Raw genomic sequence first — 23093 nt, forward strand, 5'->3', positions numbered from 1 at the left:
AGTCTAGTCTATAGTCTAGTCTATAGTCTAGTCTATAGTCTAGTCTATAGTCTAGTCTATAGTCTAGTCTATAGTCTAGTCTATAGTCTAGTCTAGTCTATAGTCTAGTCTATAGTCTAGTCTAGTCTATAGTCTAGTCTATAGTCTAGTCTATAGTCTAGTCTATAGTCTAGTCTATAGTCTAGTCTATAGTCTAGTCTATAGTCTAGTCTATAGTCTAGTCTATAGTCTAGTCTATAGTCTAGTCTATAGTCTAGTCTATAGTCTAGTCTATAGTCTAGTCTATAGTCTAGTCTATAGTCTAGTCTATAGTCTAGTCTATAGTCTAGTCTATAGTCTAGTCTATAGTCTAGTCTATAGTCTAGTCTACAGTCTAGTCTATAGTCTAGTCTATGTATTGTCTAGTGTAGTCTATTCTATAGTGTAGTCTATTCTATAGTTTAGTCTATAGTATATTCTATAGTCTAGTCTAATCTAAAGTACAGTGTATTGAAATAAACACATTTTTCATTATTATTATTTTAAAAATGATTCCACCAATAAAAGGAAATAAAATGAAATATTTTCTTAATAAAATATTAACATATTACATGAAATCGAAGAGGTTTTTAAAAACCGAATTTTTTTCAACCGAATATGTTAACAATTATTCGCATGGCTTTTAATTTAAATCTTTTATTATTTTTATATATTAATAAATTCACATGCAAGTTTACTTCATATATTTTTGTTTATAACGATTTATTAGCAAATTTATGCGATATTTTTTTTTCGGTTCCCAAAAGGTGTGTACGAATACAATTTAGTTTTAATATATATATTTATTATTTTCAGTCTGACATGCATTTCATTGGCAATTCGTCTTCTTGAGAGTTGAATAAAACTATAGAAGGTAAAAAAAAATTAAATTAAGATTTCATATTGAGTACAAAAACAGTATTTAGGCGTATTCCCAAAAAAAAAGTAATTTTTTTATTAAACAGAAGTCGTTGAAAAACCCTCATATTGTTAGTTTTGGTTACAGACAGCAAAATGAAAATTATGTGGAACTTGTTGCAACAACTTGTTGCTTGTTAGCTGCACTCACATATGAAATTATTAAACAAAAATTGTGACAGGTTTCTTATAGTTTTTGGAGGCTATTTCCTGTACTTAATGGCTGTTAATTTTTTTTGGTCTTAAATAATGAAATTTGAATTGGCTGGGAATTTGGAATAGTGTGTCAGAATAAACTGAAGAACATTTAAGGTGGAAGAGGAAATGTATACAAGTTTAAAGGTATCCAACTGAAACTACTTTTACACATTTGTGTTACATTGTGGAAGTAATTGTATACTTTTGGGCCTGTAACCTGACCTATGTTTTATTTTGACACTGTATTTTTTTTTTTTGAATGACATAATAAATTTTTGTCACTAACATATTTCTTAGAATACCTGGATTATGTATGAAAACCAAAACTTTCCATACATTTCAATATATTCATAAAAATATATATTTAAGAATCTCTGCTTGGGTTTTTACTTGCTGTCTAAACAAAAACACAATCACAACCACATAACTTAACGTCCACGAGTACTTGTCACTTGTATGAATTATTTAATTTCAGTTTTCTTCTTATTTTTTTCGTAATATTTCACAACAAAACATTCACTTATTATCTTAAGAACAACAAAAAAAAGTACATTATTTTTGTTTTTGTTAAAAATATAACTAAAGTAAACAAAAGAAATGTTTTATAGAAATAAGGAAAAAAATCTAAAACAAAAAGAAACATAAAAGTTTTTCTATTGTTTTTAGTCGAACTTATACCTTCTTTGTCTAAATAGGCCTACAAATATTTACGATATAGAAAATATGTACATTAGGGTGACACTGATGTTTAAAAAACTACAACTAAAGCATTGGCAACACATGGATTCCGCTCTAAAGGAACTAGTCACCTTTTTAGGCCAAGGACGAATCAAGTCAGTTATTGAACTAGAACTGAACTAGAACTGAACTAGAACTGAACTAGAACTGAACTAGAACTGAACTAGAACTGAACTAGAACTGAACTAGAACTGAACTAGAACTGAACTAGAACTGAACTAGAACTGAACTAGAACTGAACTAGAACTGAACTAGAACTGAACTAGAACTGAACTAGAACTGAACTAGAACTGAACTAGAACTGAACTAGAACTGAACTAGAACTGAACTAGAACTGAACTAGAACTGAACTAGAACTGAACTAGAACTGAACTAGAACTGAACTAGAACTGAACTAGAACTGAACTAGAACTGAACTAGAACAGAACTTGAACTGAACTAGAACTGAAATAGAACTGAACTAGAACTGAACTAGAACTGAGCTAGAACTGAACTAAAACTGAGCTAGAATTGAACTAGAACTGAACTAGAACTGAACTAGAACTGAACTAGAACTGAACTAGAACTGAACTAGAACTGAACTAGAACTGAACTAGAACTGAACTAGAACTGAACTAGAACTGAACTAGAACTGAACTAGAACTGAACTAGAACTGAACTAGAACTGAACTAGAACTGAACTAGAACTGAACTAGAACTGAACTAGAACTGAACTAGAACTGAACTAGAACTTAACTAGAACTGAACTAGAACTGAACTAGAACTGAACTAGAACTGAACTAGAACTGAACTAGAACTGAACTAGAACTGAACTGGAACTGAACTAGAACTGAACTAGAACTGAACTAGAACTGAACTAGAACTGAACTAGAACTGAACTAGAACTGAACTAGAACTGAACTAGAACTGAACTAGAACTGAACTAGAACTGAACTAGAACTGAACTAGAACTGAACTAGAACTGAACTAGAACTGAACTAGAACTGAACTAGAACTGAACTAGAACTGAACTAGAACTGAACTAGAACTGAACTAGAACTGAACTAGAACTGAACTAGAACTGAACTAGAACTGAACTAGAACTGAACTAGAACTGAACTAGAACTGAACTAGAACTGAACTAGAACTGAACTAGAACTGAACTAGAACTGAACTAGAACTGAACTAGAACTGAACTAGAACTGAACTAGAACTGAACTAGAACTGAACTAGAACTAGAACTGAACTAGAACTGAACTAGAACTGAACTAGAACTGAATTAGAACTGAACTAGAACTGAACTAGAACTGAACTAGAACTGAACTAGAACTGAACTCGAACTGAACTAGAACTGAACTGGAACTGATCTAGAACTGAATTAGAACTGAACTAGAAATTAAATAGAACTGAACTAGGTTTGTGGGTGGTGATTAGAAAAGTATAACTCTTTAACCATAATATAATTGCAATGATCTTATATTCGGTTTTAACGATCAATAATAAGGTTGTTGAAGAACTTGTTTACACCGTTAAAGTGTAGGCTATACAAATACAACTCAGGTACGAGTTTTTCTTATTACTTAAACAAAATTACTTTAAACTAAGTAAATAAACTATTCTTATTTTTCTCGTCTGTTACAATTTTGTTCTTCTTACAACTAAATGAATAATTGTTTTTGTCATTTTGCAGTTACAAGTACATAATTTAATTTTTTTTCTTGTTTAGTCGTAAATACAATTCATTTTGATGTGATTTGTTTTTGGTGTGAATATGCACACATTCATCAACATGTTGCGCTATATAAGCAACATGTTACCAACTTGCTCATTTCTCAGACTTTGTTGTTGTCGGATAGGTAGGTCGCTGTAAAACTCAACAACAATGTTGTTATTTGATATTTAATTTAACTATGTATGTTTTTTGTAACATTATTATTTTTTTTTTTTTCAAATTTCCGCAGCCCACATTGTAAAAAAAGAGTTACGAGCTTATAAAGTATGAATATAAGAAGATTCATTATTTTTCTTTTTATTTTTTTTTTGTTTGTGCTTCACTCGTCTGTCACGTGAGAATTATGCGAAATCATTTGACAAAAAACTATGAAAATTTCAACAAAAAAATGGCTTAAAAAACACTTGTTTGTATCCGCATTTGCTAGAAAAAGTTATATCTTTTTCTTCATTATTTTGTTAAAATCGTTATAAACAATTAGTTCTAAGGAAATGTTATCATTTTTTGTCATTATTTCCTCGCTTTGCTTACAATTTATTATGAATTTCTAACAATAGCTAATGTTTTTACTTAAAAACATTTATTATTATTATTTAACAAAAAGTAACGTACTTGAACTTGTTTGGTTTTTTTAAACCTCAAAAGTAATGAAACGTTTAAAATATCAAGTAAATTTCCGTTTCTCTCTCTCTCTTTCTCTCTTTGGGTTGTTCTTCTTTTTCCGTTTCAATGTTAAATTTTGTGGTCATTGTTTATTTTTTCTTTAAAAATTATTAAGTGTCATATAAATCTGTCATTTTATTTTTTGTAACAAAAGCCAAATTTTCAATTATATTTTTAAGACCAGACCCTACACTTGTCTCCCAGTCTTGACTACCTGTCTTGATTTTTAGTTTTTATTATTTTTACTTTTATTTAAAAAAAAAAATTATGTTGAGCCATAAACTATGTTTATTATTTGTTTTCAAGAAATAATTAAAAAATTATTAAGGTTAGTTTAAAAATTAAGTGAAAAAGTGTCAATTATTTTAGCGTTTTAAAATTTAAAGCAACTAATAATTAACAGGTTTTTATAAAGTCCTAGAGTTTAAACTTATTCTTAAAGATCAATTAACTTTTTTGTTGAAAAATAATATTTTAGCTAAAAAATATAAAATTTTGTCATAAAGATTGACATTGGAAATGTTTTTATAAAAGATCAAAGTTTATTGCAAAATCGAACTTTTATAGAAATGGATCTTCTTGCATGTTCGAACTTTCCTTGATTCATCAGTTAATGCTAAAAGAGATTTCTTCCTAAAGATCTTTTGAACATGAATGATCTTGATTTTGAACTAGAACTGAACTAGAACTGAACTAGAACTGAACTAGAACTAGAACTGAACTAGAACTAAACTAAAACTAGAACTGAACTAGAACTGAACTAGAACTGAACTAGAACTGAACTAGAACTGAACTAGAACTGAACTAGAACTGAACTAGAACTGAACTAGAACTGAACTAGAACTGAACTAGAACTGAACTACAACTGAACTAGAACTGAACTGAATTAGAACTGAACTAAAACTAAACCAGAACTCAATTAGAACTGTTGTAACATTTTATGATTTTAAAGAAAGATCGAAGTTGTAATGTTAAGGGATTTCTATGTACAAAGAATCTTCTTCGATTTTTTTTAACTTGAGATCGATTTTTTTTTTTTGAAGATTATTGAATGAACGATTTTTTAATGAAAATCTCACACATTTATAGGTTAGAGTTTAAAATTTAATAATTTTTTTATTTGAATTTAATTTCTTTAAAAATTAGTTTAAAAGTGTTAGCATTTTAAAATTTTTCATTTAAAATGTCTACAAAATTCTTTAAATACTATTTGTCATAAAAGACAATCTGTCAAGTACACGATCTATATTATATTTTGTAGGCTTTTAAAAGAAAAAAAAATAAACGTTTTTTTTTTTTTAATGAATATCTGTAAAAATACTTATTATTGTTGTTATATTATTGTTTCTTCTGGCATATTTTTGCTAAAACGATAAATTTATTTACTTAAGAGTATGAAAAAAAATCAGGGAGTTGTGATAAGATACGACTAAAACAAAATTTTTACAACTAGTATTAAAAAAAAATGAAAAGATAATTTTTCTTCAGGTTTAATATGTAGCTTATAAGAGTGTTTTATGTTATTGTTTTTTTTTTTGTTTTTTCAAAACTTTATTAAGGAATTTTTTCTATCTATTTATTTAAGATGAAACACTACACGTAGAAAAATAAAAGATACTAGATACAAGATAGAGAGAAAAAATAAAGTTAAGCAAAATACAAAATATCACAACAACTGTTTAAATAATAAAATGACAAGGTCGTCGTCGTTGTTTGAAAGAAAAAAATGAAAAAAATTGAAATAAAATATAAAAAATTAATGGCACATTAGTTTGAAAATAAATATGTATTAAAAGTGGAAAAAGTTAGAGTCAGAGTTTCTCAAATGTTTTTTTTTTTTTTTGTAATTAATGGTAATTGATATAAAGTCATTTTATTAAGATTATAATTTATTTTATCTATGACCATGATTTAAAATGCAATTTTATGTTTAGAATTTATTATATTGTCTGTCATGTCATCATGACAATATTTATGAGAGACATATTTATGTTAAGTTATTGAGAGTAGGTGTAGCTTATTTATACATATTTATTATACGAGTTTAACATTAATTATTATACAATGTTAAGGATTTATTAAATTTAAAAAACATTTAACAAAAAAGTAAGTTTTGCCATAAAATAATAAATAGTTTTTGATCATTAAGAAATCGATCTCTTTAAATATTCAGCCTTTTTTATGGAAATATGTACATTTTTGTATTTTTTAATGTATTAACGATCTTTTGAGTTTAGATCGATTTTGGATGAAAGAACGACGATAACTGATCGAAATATCGGTAATTTTTGATAAAACATTTTTTCTTTTGATTTAATGATTTTATGTTATTTATGATAAATGATCTATTTTGTTGATCTTCCAAGAGATCTAGGAATTTCATTAAATATACATTTTGTTGTAGATCTATTTTATTTGTCTAACATTTATATGAACAATTGAATTTAAATTTAACTTTATCTTAAAGTTTTAGAAACATTTTTATGCCTATTTATCGATCGTTAAAAATATCAATTTTGTTTTCAGGAAAGATCGCAGGATCATGTTATTTAGTGAAAGATCGGTTTTAAGCTAAAATATCATTATGATGTAAAACATCAATTTTTAGCTGATCTATAAGTTTTTGTCGATCATTTGTAAGATTAATATATTTGATGAAAAGGTCGGTTTCTAAAATTCGTTTAAGATGAATTTTCGGGAGAATTAAATTCTAGTTCTAGTTCAGTTCTAGTTCAGTTCTAGTTCAGTTCTAGTTCAGCTCTAGTTCAGTTCTGGTTCAGTTGTAGTTCAGTTCTAGTTCAGTTCTAGTTCAGTTCTAGTTCAGTTCTAGTTCAGTTCTAGTTCAGTTATAGTTCAGTTCTAGTTCAGTTCTAGTTCAATTCTAGTTCAGTTCTAGTTCAGTTCTAGTTCAGTTCTAGTTCAGTTCTAGTTCAGTTCTAGTTCAGTTCTGGTTCAGTTCTAGTTCAGTTCTAGTACAGTTCTAGTTCAGTTCGCTGAAGGATCATTGTTTTAAAATTGAAATTTATTCAAAGATCTGTTTTTAACTAAAAGACTGTGATCTTGCAAAAAGATTGATTTTTAAGTTAATGATCGATTTTAGGACGAAAAATAAAAGATCCTTATTTTGTTGAAAGAGTGGTTTTTAACTAAAATATCGTAATGTTGTAAAAAAATCTATCTTTGACTTAATGATCGATTTTGATCAGGAAGATCGTTTTTTAACTAAAATTCTTTAAAAAAATTAATTTGTTGCTATATGACATTTTTTTCAATAAATTTTTGTTGAAAGATCGAATTTTAACAAAACGTTCGTTATTTTGTTAAACAATCGATTATTTTACTAAAATATCATTATATTGTCGATGGATCAAAGTTGGATAAAAGATACAGGCCGATGCCAAATGGTCGGCGGCGCAACCATTTATATTATTATAGAAAATATCTACGGCGGCTAAATTCTCGGCTCAATTTAACTTTTTCTTCAGAAATTGTCTCTATATGCGTTTATTATATTGAAAGATCTCTATATAATAATCTGTTACATAGAAACCTGTCTCTATATAAGTCTCTATAGTAGTTTTCACTATTTTAATATTAGCACAGTATTGTGTGGCAACTCTTTTCAATTTTTCATAAGAATTTCAACTGGTGGCAACTCCGTTCAAATTGATGATATTATTGTCTCTAATACATGAGCGATTCCAATCTTTATCAGCGGCTATGTTTAAGCCGGCTTAGCTTTTGAGCCGAAAGCGGCCAGCCGCCGCCGATTTAAACCGTCGATTTTGTAGAAAAAGTAAGTTTTTGCTGAATTATCGTTTTTTTATCGAATTTTGTTGTAAGATCGGGTTTTTGAACTAAAAGATCGTAATGTTGTAGTAAGATCAAAGATGATGTATGATCGATTTTTTTGTCGAATTTTATTTTGGTGAAGAATTTTTAATTTGATAAAAAAATTTTTGGCTAAATGATCGATTATTTCATGTCCGTCTGTCTGTCTCTTAAAATCAATTTTCTGAAAACTCTAGATATTTTCGGGATCAAAATCTTTAATAATTCTATTAGACAAGTATTCAAAAAGTTTTCTATTGAAAATCAGCAAAATCAATCCATAAATAACTAAGCTATAAGCAAAAATCTAAGACAACCTCGGAAAATTTTCTCAACAAGCATAAAACCAGAAACAATGGGATAATGCAGTTATATTTGGGTAATACAGGGTACAACAGTTATTATTTCTTTCTTTTGCTAATACAACTTAAAAGAACTCTGACTTGTTAATAGTGAAATCATTTCAATAAACTACAACATTTTGCAAATATTTTTATTAAATTTTAATTAACAGTAACATTAAAAAAAATTAAATTCTCTTTATTTGCTTTTATTACCCTGATTTACTCATCCCGATGCATTTGCAATACAAAATAATTTAACTTTAAATTCAATTAGACATCTCAGAACTAGTTGTGTATAGAATTCATTTAAATTAGTTTAAATGATTCACAGACACATTATAATTCATACGCCAACAACGCAAAATGCTCACAGCAAATAAGTTATAAGTGTTTGGTGTTGAGGGGGAATGTAATCTGTGCTGCGTGTTGTCAGTATTCATTAGAATTTTGTTTAATTAAAACTTAAAAACCAGAAAAGAAAAGCATAAAACTTAAAACTTTTGTTTTAAGTTAAATGTTAGCAACAACACATTTCTTAGTTGTTACTATATGTGTTCAAATATAAATTATTTATTTTCCAAATAAAAGCCAAAAAAACCTGTTTCATTTTCTTGTTTTATTTTCTTGTTGAGTCGTGATCATAGTTTATCAACATAAATTACTTCCATATGTGCGTTCACTGGTAAAGGGTCAATGTTATGTAAATAACGTAATTTATTTCATTTAGCAAAAACAACAACAACAACAAAAAGTAAATAAAATAAGAAATTTAATGAAACCAAACTGGCTAAATAATAAAAAAAAGCAGCAACAACAACAAAATAACGACAACCAACTTAAAATACTGGTACTACGCACACTTGCTAAAGTATGCAGCAGCCTGTTGTTGCTTGCCAGTTGGCCCCAACAACGTTGCTGCTGTTGTTTGCCATAACAACAAGGTGTTGAAGAATGTGCATGAAATAATTTTCAAAGTGAATAAAATATAAATAAATAAATTCAAAATAAAATAACAACAACAACTCTTGACAGTTTGTTAACATTACGCACTCTAATAAATTGATTTGAAAAAAAAGAAACCAGACTTTATATTAAACAACAACAAACAGCAAAAATAAAAATCAAAATATCACAAATCAACAAGATTTTGAAAAAGAAAAAATTAAAAAATTAAACCACAATATAGTTTTGTTATATGAATGTATGTTTTTTGTTGTTGTTGTTGTAACTTGGCTGGAACTGCAAACAACTCTGCATTAATTACCACCTTTCTGCATTCCATAGATTTAAAAAAAAACTGATTATACACAACAGCAACAAAAACAAACCACAACAACAATAACAGCACAAGAGCCAACTAATCAAAAAAGCACGCCCAATATGCCCACATTAATATGAAAATAAATGGACGGACAGACAGCCAAAACAAACCAAACCAAATAACCAATATCTAAGACAGAGATTAAAGGAATGAGATCAATATACAAAAAAAAATTAATACTAAGAGTAAAAATATTATGTCGTTTTAATAGTATTTGACATTGAAAAAAAGTTCTAGTTCAGTTCTAGTTCAGTTCTAGTTCAGTTCTAGTTCAGTTCTAGTTCAGTTCTAGTTCAGTTCTAGTTCAGTTCTAGTTCAGTTCTAGTTCAGTTCTAGTTCAGTTCTAGTTCAGTTCTAGTTCAGTTCTAGTTCAGTTCTAGTTCAGTTCTAGTTCAGTTCTAGTTCAGTTCTAGTTCAGTTCTAGTTCAGTTCTAGTTCAACTCTAGTTCAGTTCTAGTTCAGTTCTAGTTTAGTTCTAGTTCAGTTTTAGTTCAGTTTTAGTTCAGTTCTAGTTCAGGTTTAGTTCAGTTCTAGTTCAGTTGTAGTTGAATTGTAGTTCTAGTTCAGTTGTAGTTCAATTCTAGTTCAATTGTTGTTCAGTTGTAGTTCAGTTGTAGTACAGTTCTAGTTTAGTTGTAGTTCAAATGTAGTTCAATTCTAGTTCAGTTTTAGTTCAATTGTAGTTCAGTTGTAGTTCAATTGTAGTTCAATTCTAGTTCAGTTTTAGTTCAATTGTAGTTCTGTTGTAGTTTGGTTCTAGTTCAATTCTTGTTCAGTTCTTGTTCAGTTCTAGTTAAGTTCTAGCTCTGTTCTAGTTCAATTCTAACGATACGCACAAAAGATTCAAATCACATCACAGTGCTAAGTGCCCGCTGATGTAATCTTAATGGAATGCAAAAATGAATTGTAAAAAAATAAGTAAAACCAAAAGTAACGCTAATTCAAAGCTCTGTTAAATAAATATGTATGTATTCAAAAGTATCTACAAGTTTGTATTTATTTATCTATCTATTCACATATGTATATAGCTTTTTATGTATAAATGTATCTACAATGTGGATTTTAACTTTGTTACAACTGTGCATATTTATAAACATATTGTAGTTTATACATATAAATTTTGTTAAATTTTGCTATATGATTCAAAATGTTCAATGACGACAAATGCAAAAAACCAAAAAATAAAAATCCATAAATCGTCAGTCACTCATAGTTACATGACTCGATCAATACATTAAATACTATTTATTTTTGTCATACATACATTTTTGTTTTCAAAAGGCTCTTTTGGACTTTGGTAACGTAGAGCTTTATAAAACATAATTATTTTTGTTTTGTTGTCTTTATGCCCAACACATTAACATTGTGAGTGACTGACGGACGGACGACTAACTGGCCTGATATCCCCATACATTAATTTAGTTCAATACCATTGGTAGCAAAATAAAATACGAAATAAAAATGTAATAATAATATAAAATAATAATAAAGAGAAAAAACAACACAAATATTGATCGTTAACAAATTAAAAACATAATAATGTAGAAAACATGTTAAGAAATTGTTCGAAAACCATAATTTAAACTAAAGAGTAAAAACAAAAAAAAAAAAAAAAGCAAAAATTAAAACAAAAAATAAATTTAACCAACCAACGAACCATAATGTAGTAAATGACGCATACTTTTGCTTTTAATCATATTTATACATATTTTTAAGCAACAATAACAATCATAATAATATTTTAAATAAAATAAATAATTTTTATTAACATTAAGCCATTTCTGCTAACAACATTTTGCCTGAATTTTTATTTGGTCTACATTTTTTTGGGATTTAATTTGTGATTTATTGAATTGTTATTATTAAATGAAAGAAAAAAAATTATGAATAATTGTTTTAAAATAGTTTAAAACCAAGATATATACATATGTATATACTTATATATTTCATATTAATTTTAATAATAAATGACAATTAATTTGTCCATGAGGCAATTTACAATCTCAAACTTCCTTATTTGTTAGAAATTTTAACTATAATTACAACCAATTTGGCAGGGTGAGGCCAGGTCTTTAGCATTAGATTTATGCAATATGGTTTGTGGGTAACAATATGAACAAATTGTTTAATTACTTAGTTTGTATTCATATTAAGACACTATTGTTGGCTTTAAACTCCTACTAATTACGATTTTATTAAAAAAAATATTTTTTTCTTCAAAAACTTTAATTAACTGAGTTGCAACAAGATGCCAGCAACAACTGCTCTAAAACTCAAAGAATGTTATGTTGATTATTGTGTTAATATGGTTTTATTAGATAAACTGAAATAGCACTGAACTAAACTATAACTGAACTAGAACTAACCTAAAACTGAACTAGAACTGAACTAGAAGTGAACTAGAACTGAACTAGAACTGAACTAGAACTGAACTAGAACTGAACTAGAACTGAACTAGAACTGAACTAGAACTGAACTAGAACTGAACTAGAACTAAACTAGAACTGAACTAGAACTGAACTAGAACTGAACTAGAACTGAACTAGAACTGAACTAGAACTAAACTAGAACTGAACAAGAACTGAAATAGAACTAAACTCTATTTTAACTAAAACTTATCTACAACTTCTTTATTTTTTCTCAACATGTTGATAACAGGATTTTTTTTGTTGTTGCTATATATTGGCTGAAACTGGATGTTCTTCCCTGGGGTAAAAACTTCCGGTTGATACAGCTGTTGCTGAGTCGACAATCTTTGTTCGATTGATAATCGGTTCGTTCCAGAGCGGAGATCCAATTGTCGTGCGAACGTTGTTTAAGTTTTGTAAAGAATGTTGCTTATAAATGTGTTTTAGGGATTTGGAATATATATAACTTTAGATTTAAATTTTAATTATTTTCAGCAACATGTTGCTAACTATAATTCTTCTACTGTATTCTTTGCCATATTTTCACATATCTTTTCAAATTTTACAATATTAACTAAGTTTTTTTTTTTTTTTTTGTAATTATTTAATGAGAAATAAAAAGTGTTAATAATATACACATAACTTCAAGCACCCCACGTAAACCCCATTCAAAACTATATCTATGAACACATACATATATGTATATAAAGTAAAACTTTAAGCCACAAAACTAGAGATAGATACAACTTGGCCAGCATGAATATGTCATTGTACTCTAACCCAAACCTTAAAGACAGCCTCATCTAGGCAAAAAAAAAAGTTACAAAAAATAGAAGTTTCCAAACATAAAAATAGACTGGCACAAACTGTTCTCTCTATAAGCCACACGAATAAACTCATACAGAGACACTACACAATAAGAAAAAATAAATGGAAAGAAACATTTTCAAGAAGAAAACTAGAAATGGGTGTCTTGAGTTTTCTCAAAAAAAAAAAGTTCTTTTCATTTTTGTAGAAATTCAACAGTTTACAATAGATAGAATAGTGTATGCAATTTTAAAGTTTGGTTTACCATTTGGAATCATACACATACATACTTGCATACATATGTATGTATATGTATTTATTGCATCTTGATGGTGTATTGGCACTGTTGGACGACTGACAACTGGTCTATTAATGCAACAAAAACAGCCACAATATTGCTCTATACTACTTCCATGGGTACCAAGATCGACTAATACCAGCAACCAACTTCACCAGCAACACCAGCACTACCACCAGCAGCAGCAAGCAACACACTACCATGATGAAACAGAAATGTTTAAGAAAAGAAAAAAAAACAGCTTGAGGCAAACTTGTTTACTCAGGGATTGTCAAGTTGAAGTTGTTTTCAGATACGATAATGTCCGTCTGTCTATCTCTCTCGCTACGTTCGTCCGTCCGTCTGTTTGTCTATGCGGTATAAACAATCCGGTTTTTAAGTTTATAAACATGTATCTAGTCATTGTTGTTGTTTTTCTTTCAGTCAGTCTTTCTTTCCTTTTTTTATTTATTCGTTATAAAGAAAAAGAACCCAATGTAAGTTTGTTGTTATTGCTGTTTTCTTTCCTTAAAAGATAGATTCGCATGACTTTCTGTTGTTGTTATTGTGGTAAGATACAATTTTTTTTCTTTCTTAAATATATAAATTTTTTTGTTTCTACAACAACATCTTATTGTTAGAGTTGAAAATAGATACTAACAACAGCAACAACTACGACAACAACAAAGTTGTACAATTTAAGTCTTGAGAAATTGGAGGAGTAGAAAATAGCAATATCAGCAACAACAACAGCAACAACAACCACAACATTAAGCTATGTACAGAGCAGATGTTAATGGAGTAAAAGATGAGGACAATGACGACGACTACCACGACGATGATGATGATGATGATGATCATGACTTGGCAGCATTAAAAGTTAGTTGGTTGGCTGACTGGCTGTTAGATAGGAAGGAGTCTTAAAAATTGTTGCATATATACATACTTTAATGTTGCATGCAATACAAGTACGTAAATGTAAACAGAGTTGTAATCATTGAACCCTAATGAGCTAAAGAATTTTAACTAAAAAGCCACACTACGTATGTTAATTTTTATTTTTTATTTTTATTGCAAACCAAAAGAATTTAAAGGAGTTATTTTTATTTTTTGTGCAAATTTTCTTGTCTACTCATTGAAAAAAATGTGAAATTTTAATATTCTGGTTTAGGAATTATTTTATCTGGCAAGACAAGTCAATAAATCTTGTTTAACTTTAACACAGCAAAAAAAAAAAACGCATAATTTTTTGCTTTAACTTTAAGTTTGGACTGGAAGCTGGTCCTTATGTGTATTTAAAGTTTTAATTTTATTAGGAAATTATTTATAAATTTTAATTAGTATCTCTTGGCAACATGTTGCTAGTAATTATTTTACTAAGACTTAAATGAGTTTGAGAATTATTTTTAGATTTGTTTTTAATTTTTCATGAAAACTTAAGAGTTTTTGTTGGCAACATTTCTTGCACTTTGACCTTCAGTTGGGCATGTAATAAAACTAAAACATTGCTATAACTGAACTATAACAAAACTAGAACTCAACTATAACAGAACTAGAACAGAACTAGAACAGAACTAGAAAAAAACTAGAACAGAACTAGAACAGAACTAGAAAAAAACTAGAACAGAACTAGAACAGAACTATAACAGAATTAGAACAGAACCAGAACAGAACTAGAACTGAACTAGAACAGAACTAGAACAGAACTAGAACAGAACTAGAACACAACTAGAACACAACTAGAACAGAACTAGAACAGAACTAGAACAGAACTAGAACAGAACTAGAACAGAACTAGAACAGAACTAGAACAGAACTAGAACTGAACTAGAACTGAACTAGAACTGAACTAGAACTGAACTAGAACTGAACTAAAACTGAACTAGAACTGATTTAGAAATGAACTTGAACTGAACTAAAACTTTCAAACTATGCTACAAAAACGATTTCGCAACATGTTTCTTAAAAAATATGTTTTGTTTGTAAAATATTTTTTCAAGCAACATGTTGCTTAAGATGAACATGTTAAGTATAATTTTGAAAAATTAAGTTGTTTTCTATAATGGCTGTCTATATTCTGCTAACACCATTCTTCTGTCTATTGACTAAAAACATTTTTATGTTTATAAACATGTGTCTAGTAAATTTTGTGGTGTTTCTTTCAGTCTTGGTTTTAATTATTATAAATTAAATCTGATTTCCTTAAAATATAGGTTCGCAATATTTTTTTTAGTAATTGAAAACAAGAGAGCTTAGATTCTATAGTTTAAAGAGTTTGATTTTAGCTTAGCAACATGTTGCAGACATTGATGATAAGATTTTGAATTATGAAATTTAATATAATTTTTAAAATTTTTTGTATATACAAAAACACCTACATCTTTTATTATTATTAAATAAATTGACTTAGCAATTACTATGTAAAATTATTTGAAGCAATAATTAATGTTAACGATGTTATCAACCTTAAAATTTTAATTAAATTGAATTGATTGTCTTTCTTTAATTAGTTTTATTTAAAATCTTAATCAAATTGTTGTTATTTCCTGAAATGGTTTTTTTTTGTTTGTTTTTAATTAAAACCATTTTGCAAATCTTTGTTTGATTTGGTATCGCAGAGAGTACGGAAAACATTTATCTAAAATAGTTTAATCCAAATGTCTATCAGTTATTTAGCGGGTTGTTATATAATATTGAAAACGTTTGTTTTTTTTTCTATCTCTCTACGACTGATAGAGATATCTAACTTGAAACAATGGTAAAACGTGAAAAAAGAAAACTTAACTGTCATTTAAGTGACCAGATGAACCAGAAAGAGCCACAAACACCTTATGAAAAACTAATTAAGAAATTAAATGAAAATGTTTGGTCAGTTCAGTGACAGTGTGATGATAAGTTAATGATGGTAATTTCGTTAAGACGTGACTTATTCGGAAGACTAAAAACGTTTAAGTAAACTTATTTAAACAAGAAAACTAAAATAACTAATTTAGGAAAACCTATAGCTTTTTATATAAACTTTTGTTTTCCTCACAATTTTTTTTTAGATATTTGCCAAATTTTTTACGTTTTTATAAATTTAAATATCATACGACAAAGGTTTTCTCTCATAAACCTTATAAATTCATCAGATTTTTCCCCTTAAGTATAAGAATTTTTTGTTTATCTTTTAACTTGTGTCTATATAACCCCGATCTCTTTTCTGTCCATGTGTTCATATCTGGCTAATCGTTTAATTACACATATGGTGTTTTCTCTGCTAAATTTATAAATAAATTGTAATTGCATTTAGAATGCAAATTTTAAAATTTATTTTTAGTTAAGATTGACGAAATAATGTTTTGTCGATTTTTATAAAAAAACAAACTTTGATTTTAGTCTTTTACTACAGATGCAGCAAATGCTCTTAGTCTTTTGGTGCCATAAAGGTCTTTGAAAGTAAAATTAAAATGGCAATAGAAATCAGATTTTGTTTTTAATTTTTAAAGAAATATTTTCAAAATTTAATTTTTTGCAAACTAAAGCAAAACTCTTAGTGATTTTAAAACTTGACTAGCAACATGTTGCTTTAGGTTTAATTATTAAAATTTTTGTTGCTTAAAACTTTTGCACTTTTCTATTGATAATTTCACCAGTAATTCTTATTAGGCATCATAACAGTTAAAATATAAAATGTTGCTGACACAATAACTATGTTTATTACATTGCTAGCAACATGTTGCTTAAAATTTTTGCACTTTTCTATTGATAATTTCATTAGTAGTTCCTTTTAGGCACCATAAAAGTTAAGATATAAAATGTTGCTGACAAAATAACTATGTTTATTTCATTGCTAGCAACATGTTGCTTAACATTTTTGCACTTTTCTTTTTGATAATTTCACTTGTAGTTCTCATTAGGCACCATAACAGTTAAAAATAAAAAAAACAATGTTGCTGACACAATAACTATGTTTATAGCATTGCTAGCAACATGTTGCTATAAATTCTTGCAATATTATTTTGTTAATTTAACTATAAGTTTTTCTAGGCACCATTACAGTTAAAATTAAAATAAAAAACAATGTTTCTGACACAACAACTATGTTTATTATAATATATTTAATATGGCAACATGTTGCTCGCAATAAGATTCTAAAAATTAACTTAAAACTTGATGTAAAATAGACAAAATCAAAAACACAAAGTTTTAAGTAATTTTTGAAAATTTGAAATTATGAAAATTTCATGGAAATAATTTTGACTCTAAATTAATTGCTTTTCATGAACCGCAACATGTTGCTGGCAACATGTAACAGAATTTTTTTATTTTTTGACAAACTTTGTAAATTTGAATTTTCTTTTAATTAATATGGAAAATAGAAAATATTTTATTTATGTTTCTTAATAGCAACATGTTGCCAGGAACATTAAGTAATAAACAAAAGAGTTGAAAAACATTTCGTTGTCCAATTTTTTGCAGATTAAACTTTTATTATTTTAATAAAAAAGAAAATCTTTTATTTACTTTTCATGAAACAACATGTTGCTTGCAACATTTAGAAGTACATTTTTATATTATGTATGTTTGTAAACATGTACTTAACATTGTTTTATTAACATTAGATATTTTTTTAATTAATATGAATAATAGCAAATATTTTATTTATATATTTCTTAATGGCAACATGTTGCCGGCAACATTAAACAATTTAAAAAAGTGCTGAAAGACATTTCGTTATCAAAACATTAAACTTTAAAGTAGAAAATTATTTTATTGTTTTTATAAAATAGAAATAGTCTCGACTATAGAATGATCTATAGACACACCTTTAGACTGATCTTTAGTCTCCACTATAGACTGATCTATAGTCTCGACTTTAGATTGATTTATAGTCTCGACTATAGACTGATTTATAGTCTCGACTATAGACTGATCTATTTTCTCGACTATAGACTATTAAGTGATCTATAGTCATAAAAAACAACATGTTGCTAGCAACATGTTTATAAGGAAAACTTTTTATTTAACTAAAAATTTAAAAAAAATCAATGTATTCCCAGAAATTTACATATGTTTTACTACACAACACCTTTTTCAAGTTCATATTAAGTGAAGCATGAAACGCAACACAATGTTGACCATAAAACTCGACCCCCCCATATAATTAACATTAATTAAGATATTTTTCTACGTTAGCTACAGATTTCAAATATAAGAAATGTAAATTTTTTAATGTTAAACTTACTTGCAGATGAATTCAGAAAAAAACGTATTATCCAATTTGTTAGCAGCTTTAAAACTGTTCACTAAAATGTTTGAAATTTCAAAACTTGGGTTTTAATCCGTTAAGAGTATTATATTTAATTATTTTAATAATTTATAATATTTGTATTATTTCTTTTTGATATTTTTCTAAGAAACACATTAATATTTTAAAAACTTTTTGTTTTATTTTTTCAATAATTTATTTTTCATTTAATTTTTTTTTAAATATTTCTTTGCCATTTAAATATTATTTTGAAATTATTTTCAATATTTTTTTAAAAATTTACATCATCATTATGCTTATGACTATTTTGAAATTCTTTTTAAATTTTCACTCAAAACTCACTTTAAAAATAAATGATTATTCATAAAAAAAGAATTGTTTTAATTTTTTTTTGTATTTGATTTTTGTTTTGTAATGCTGCAGTTTTATTTAAAGTTTTTTTTTTTGTAATTTTTATTATAAAAATTTCTTTCACAATTCTTTAAAACATTTCTTGTTGCTGCTGCTGCAGCTGCTTTGCATTAAAATTTGTTTTAAATTTTAAACAACACACGCGATTTTTTTTAATTCAAATCGTCTTCAATTTAAAACCGAATTTCCGCGCTTGATACCATCCAAAAAAACAACGACCGAATTTGTTTGTTATTAAACAAAATAAAAGTATTGCAATTGCATATGTATGTATGTACGTATGTATGTATATTTGCAGATACCGAAAATCGAAAATTTTTATATAAAATCCAACAGTCAAGATATATATTAATAACAAAAAAAAATTGTATAATAATGAAAAAATGCAGATGATAATAATAAGACTGACGACGACTGGCTGAATTTTACTCACACACACACACACGCGCGTTTATTTCATATAAAAAAAAACGTTTTATTGTTGTTTTTTTCAGAAACTTTTCGTTAAAAACGCGCCTTTCTTACGCTTCTCAAACCAAACTGCATAAGATCATTATTAAGACTAAACGTACAAATATCAGATATTGAGGAAAAAACCTTTTTCTTTTCTTGTCATGTTCGCTGTTTGTCAGATACTTTTGCTCTTTCTCTCTCTGTTTTATTAATTTATTCTCTTTGTTTACTCTTAAATTTTACTTTAAGAAGGTAAGAAATAAGTTTATGCTCACCTTTGTTGACCAAAAACCATGTGTTTTTTGTTTTTTTCTAACTTGTTTGAGTCATAAATTTTATACGAGTAGATACAATAAAAGTCTTTTGCAAATCTTTTTTTTTTCTTAACCGACAATCTACACATAGATACTTGAACCTATACAACCAAACACACAGCTACCTAGGGAAAACAAGGCTGCCAGATGTTGTAAATACTAACATAGATAGATAGATAGATAGATAGATAGATAGATAGATAGATAGATAGATAGATAGATAGATAGATAGATAGATAGATAAATAGATAAATAGATGGATAGATAGATAGATAGATAGATAGATAGATAGATAGATAGATAGATAGATAGATAGATAGATAGATAGATAGATAGATAGATAGATAGATAGATAGATAGATAGATAAATAGATAGATAGATAGATAGATAGATAGATAGATAGATAGATAGATAGATAGATAGATAGATAGATAGATAGATAGATAGATAGATAGATAGATAGATAGATAGATAGATAATAGATAGATAGATAGATAGATAGATAGATAGATAGATAGATAGATAGATAGATAGATAGATAGATAGATAGATAGATAGATAGATAGATAGATAGATAGATAGATAGATAGATAAATAGATAGATAGATAGATAGATAGATAGATAGATAGATAGATAGATAGATAGATAGATAGATAGATAGATAGATAGATAAATAGATAAATAGATAAATAGATAAATAGATAAATAGATAGATAGATAGATAGATAGATAGATAGATAGATAGATAGATAGATAGATAGATAGATAGATAGATAGATAGATAGATAGAGAGATAGATAGATAGATAGATAGATAGATAGATAGATAGATAGATAGATATATAGATATATAGATATATAGATAGATAGGTAGTTAGTTAGTTACATAGTTAGTTAGTTAATTAGTTAGTTAGTTAGTTAGTTAGTTAGTTAGTTAGTTAGTTAGTTAGTTAGTTAGTTAGTTAGTTAGTTAGTTAGTTATTTAGTTAGTTAGTTAGTTAGTTAGTTAGTTATTTAGTTAGTTAGTTAGTTAGTTAGTTAGTTAGTTAGTTAGTTAGTTAGTTAGTTAGTAAGTTAGTAAGTTAGTTAATTAGTTAGTTAGTTAGTTAGTTAGTTAGTTAGTTAGTTAGTTAGTTAGTTAGTTAGTTAGTTAGTTAGTTAGTTAGTTAGTTAGTTAGTTAGTTAGTTAGTTATTTTAGTTAGTTTAGTTAGTTAGTTAGTTAGTTAGTTAGTTAGTTAGTTAGTTAGTTAGTTAGTTAGTTAGTTAGTTAGTTAGTTAGTTAGTTAGTTAGTTAGTTAGTTAGTTAGTTAGTTAGTTAGTTAGTTAGTTAGTTAGTTAGTTAGTTAATTAGTTAGTTAGTTAGTTAGTTCGTTAGTTAGTTTGTGTGTAAGGTTTTATATCCTTTACATCTGGCAACTCTGTTAGCAAGTAACTAACACTTAGTACCTCTTACAAAAACCCCAGTGCCAGTCACACTTGTTTATATTTCATGTTGGTTTCTTTTAATTTTCTTACCTGTTTCTTTTTTCTCTCAGAAACTCTTAAAAATACCTGTAAGAGTTTAAATTAATTAAACATTCTCTTATTTACTTTTCTTGTATTTCTTTTCAGCTACATTCAGTTAAAACAGTGTGTCTGTGTTTATTGTTGTTATCAGGCTTAGATAGAATACGAGTAATTACAGGTAAGTGTCGCTAGTGTTACCATGTTATGGAAATTTCAGGAATAAACTACGGATCATACAATTCTACATAAAATGAACAAACGTTGGCTTCTTAACTAATCATGTGTCATACTTATTAACAAGTGTATTTAAATTGGGATTTAAAAATCAGATTTTATAATATTGCAACATGACGTTCATATTAAAGAGCTATAGATTTCTTAAACATTTCTACCTTTAAAACTTAACCAAATGGTAACACTTATTCTAAACAAACACAATATGTACATAAATACTTTTGTTTTTGTTACTTTTTCTTCGTTGTTTTTTTTTTTCTTTAATGTGCAATCAATTAACTAACATTTTGTTTTTGTTTTATGTTTATTTCGTAATTAGTATTGCAAAAATAAAGTTAAAGAAAAAACAAAAAAAACAGTAAAACATATTGATTTCGTATGCTTAACAACTACAACAGTGTTGCAGGCAAACAGGCAGAGAGTCAACTTTAATTAAATTCCAACATTGAAAAGAAAACAATCACACTCGTTACAATAGCAACAACAACGACGAAAAGATGTAAACAAACAATAACAGAATTGATCTTCAAGATACCCCCTAGATAGATAGATAGATAGATAGATAGATAGATAGAGAGATAGATAGATAGATAGATAGATAGATAGATAGATAGATAGATAGATATATAGATATATAGATATATAGATAGATAGGTAGTTAGTTAGTTACATAGTTAGTTAGTTAATTAGTTAGTTAGTTAGTTAGTTAGTTAGTTAGTTAGTTAGTTAGTTAGTTAGTTAGTTAGTTAGTTAGTTAGTTAGTTAGTTAGTTATTTAGTTAGTTAGTTAGTTAGTTAGTTAGTTAGTTAGTTAGTTAGTTAGTTAGTTACTTAGTTAGTTAGTTAGTTAGTTAGTTAGTTAGTTAGTTAGTTAGTTAGTTAGTAAGTTAGTTAGTTAGTTAGTTAGTTAGTTAGTTAGTTAATTAGTTAGTTAGTTAGTTAGTTCGTTAGTTAGTTTGTGTGTAAGGTTTTATATCCTTTACATCTGGCAACTCTGTTAGCAAGTAACTAACACTTAGTACCTCTTACAAAAACCCCAGTGCCAGTCACACTTGTTTATATTTCATGTTGGTTTCTTTTAATTTTCTTACCTGTTTCTTTTTTCTCTCAGAAACTCTTAAAAATACCTGTAAGAGTTTAAATTAATTAAACATTCTCTTATTTACTTTTCTTGTATTTCTTTTCAGCTACATTCAGTTAAAACAGTGTGTCTGTGTTTATTGTTGTTATCAGGCTTAGATAGAATACGAGTAATTACAGGTAAGTGTCGCTAGTGTTACCATGTTATGGAAATTTCAGGAATAAACTACGGATCATACAATTCTACATAAAATGAACAAACGTTGGCTTCTTAACTAATCATGTGTCATACTTATTAACAAGTGTATTTAAATTGGGATTTAAAAATCAGATTTTATAATATTGCAACATGACGTTCATATTAAGAGAGCTATAGATTTCTTAAACATTTCTACCTTTAAAACTTAACCAAATGGTAACACTTATTCTAAACAAACACAATATGTACATAAATACTTTTGTTTTTGTTACTTTTTCTTCGTTGTTTTTTTTTTCTTTAATGTGCAATCAATTAACTAACATTTTGTTTTTGTTTTATGTTTATTTCGTAATTAGTATTGCAAAAATAAAGTTAAAGAAAAAACAAAAAAAACAGTAAAACATATTGAT

General features: G+C 27.3%; 1 protein-coding gene and 1 long non-coding RNA gene across 2 annotated transcripts in view; one reads left to right on the plus strand and one right to left on the minus strand.

The window, feature by feature from the left end:
- The window catches only part of LOC111681967 (protein Shroom), a 120545-nt gene extending 101912 nt beyond the window's left edge, over nt 1-18633 (minus strand). Inside the window, exon 1 of the mRNA XM_046955190.1 lies at nt 18462-18633. The gene's annotated coding sequence lies outside the window, so the exon portion shown is untranslated. The remainder of the gene's footprint in view (nt 1-18461) is intronic.
- Nucleotides 833-22664, plus strand: LOC124420849. The gene is made up of 3 exons (XR_006941405.1): nt 833-892; nt 21277-21349; nt 22592-22664. It is a non-coding gene; the product is annotated as an uncharacterized LOC124420849 (long non-coding RNA).
- Nucleotides 22665-23093: the final 429 nt, after the last annotated feature.

The sequence above is a fragment of the Lucilia cuprina genome, chromosome 6, assembly GCF_022045245.1.
Source record: "Lucilia cuprina isolate Lc7/37 chromosome 6, ASM2204524v1, whole genome shotgun sequence".
NCBI lineage: Eukaryota > Metazoa > Arthropoda > Insecta > Diptera > Calliphoridae > Lucilia > Lucilia cuprina.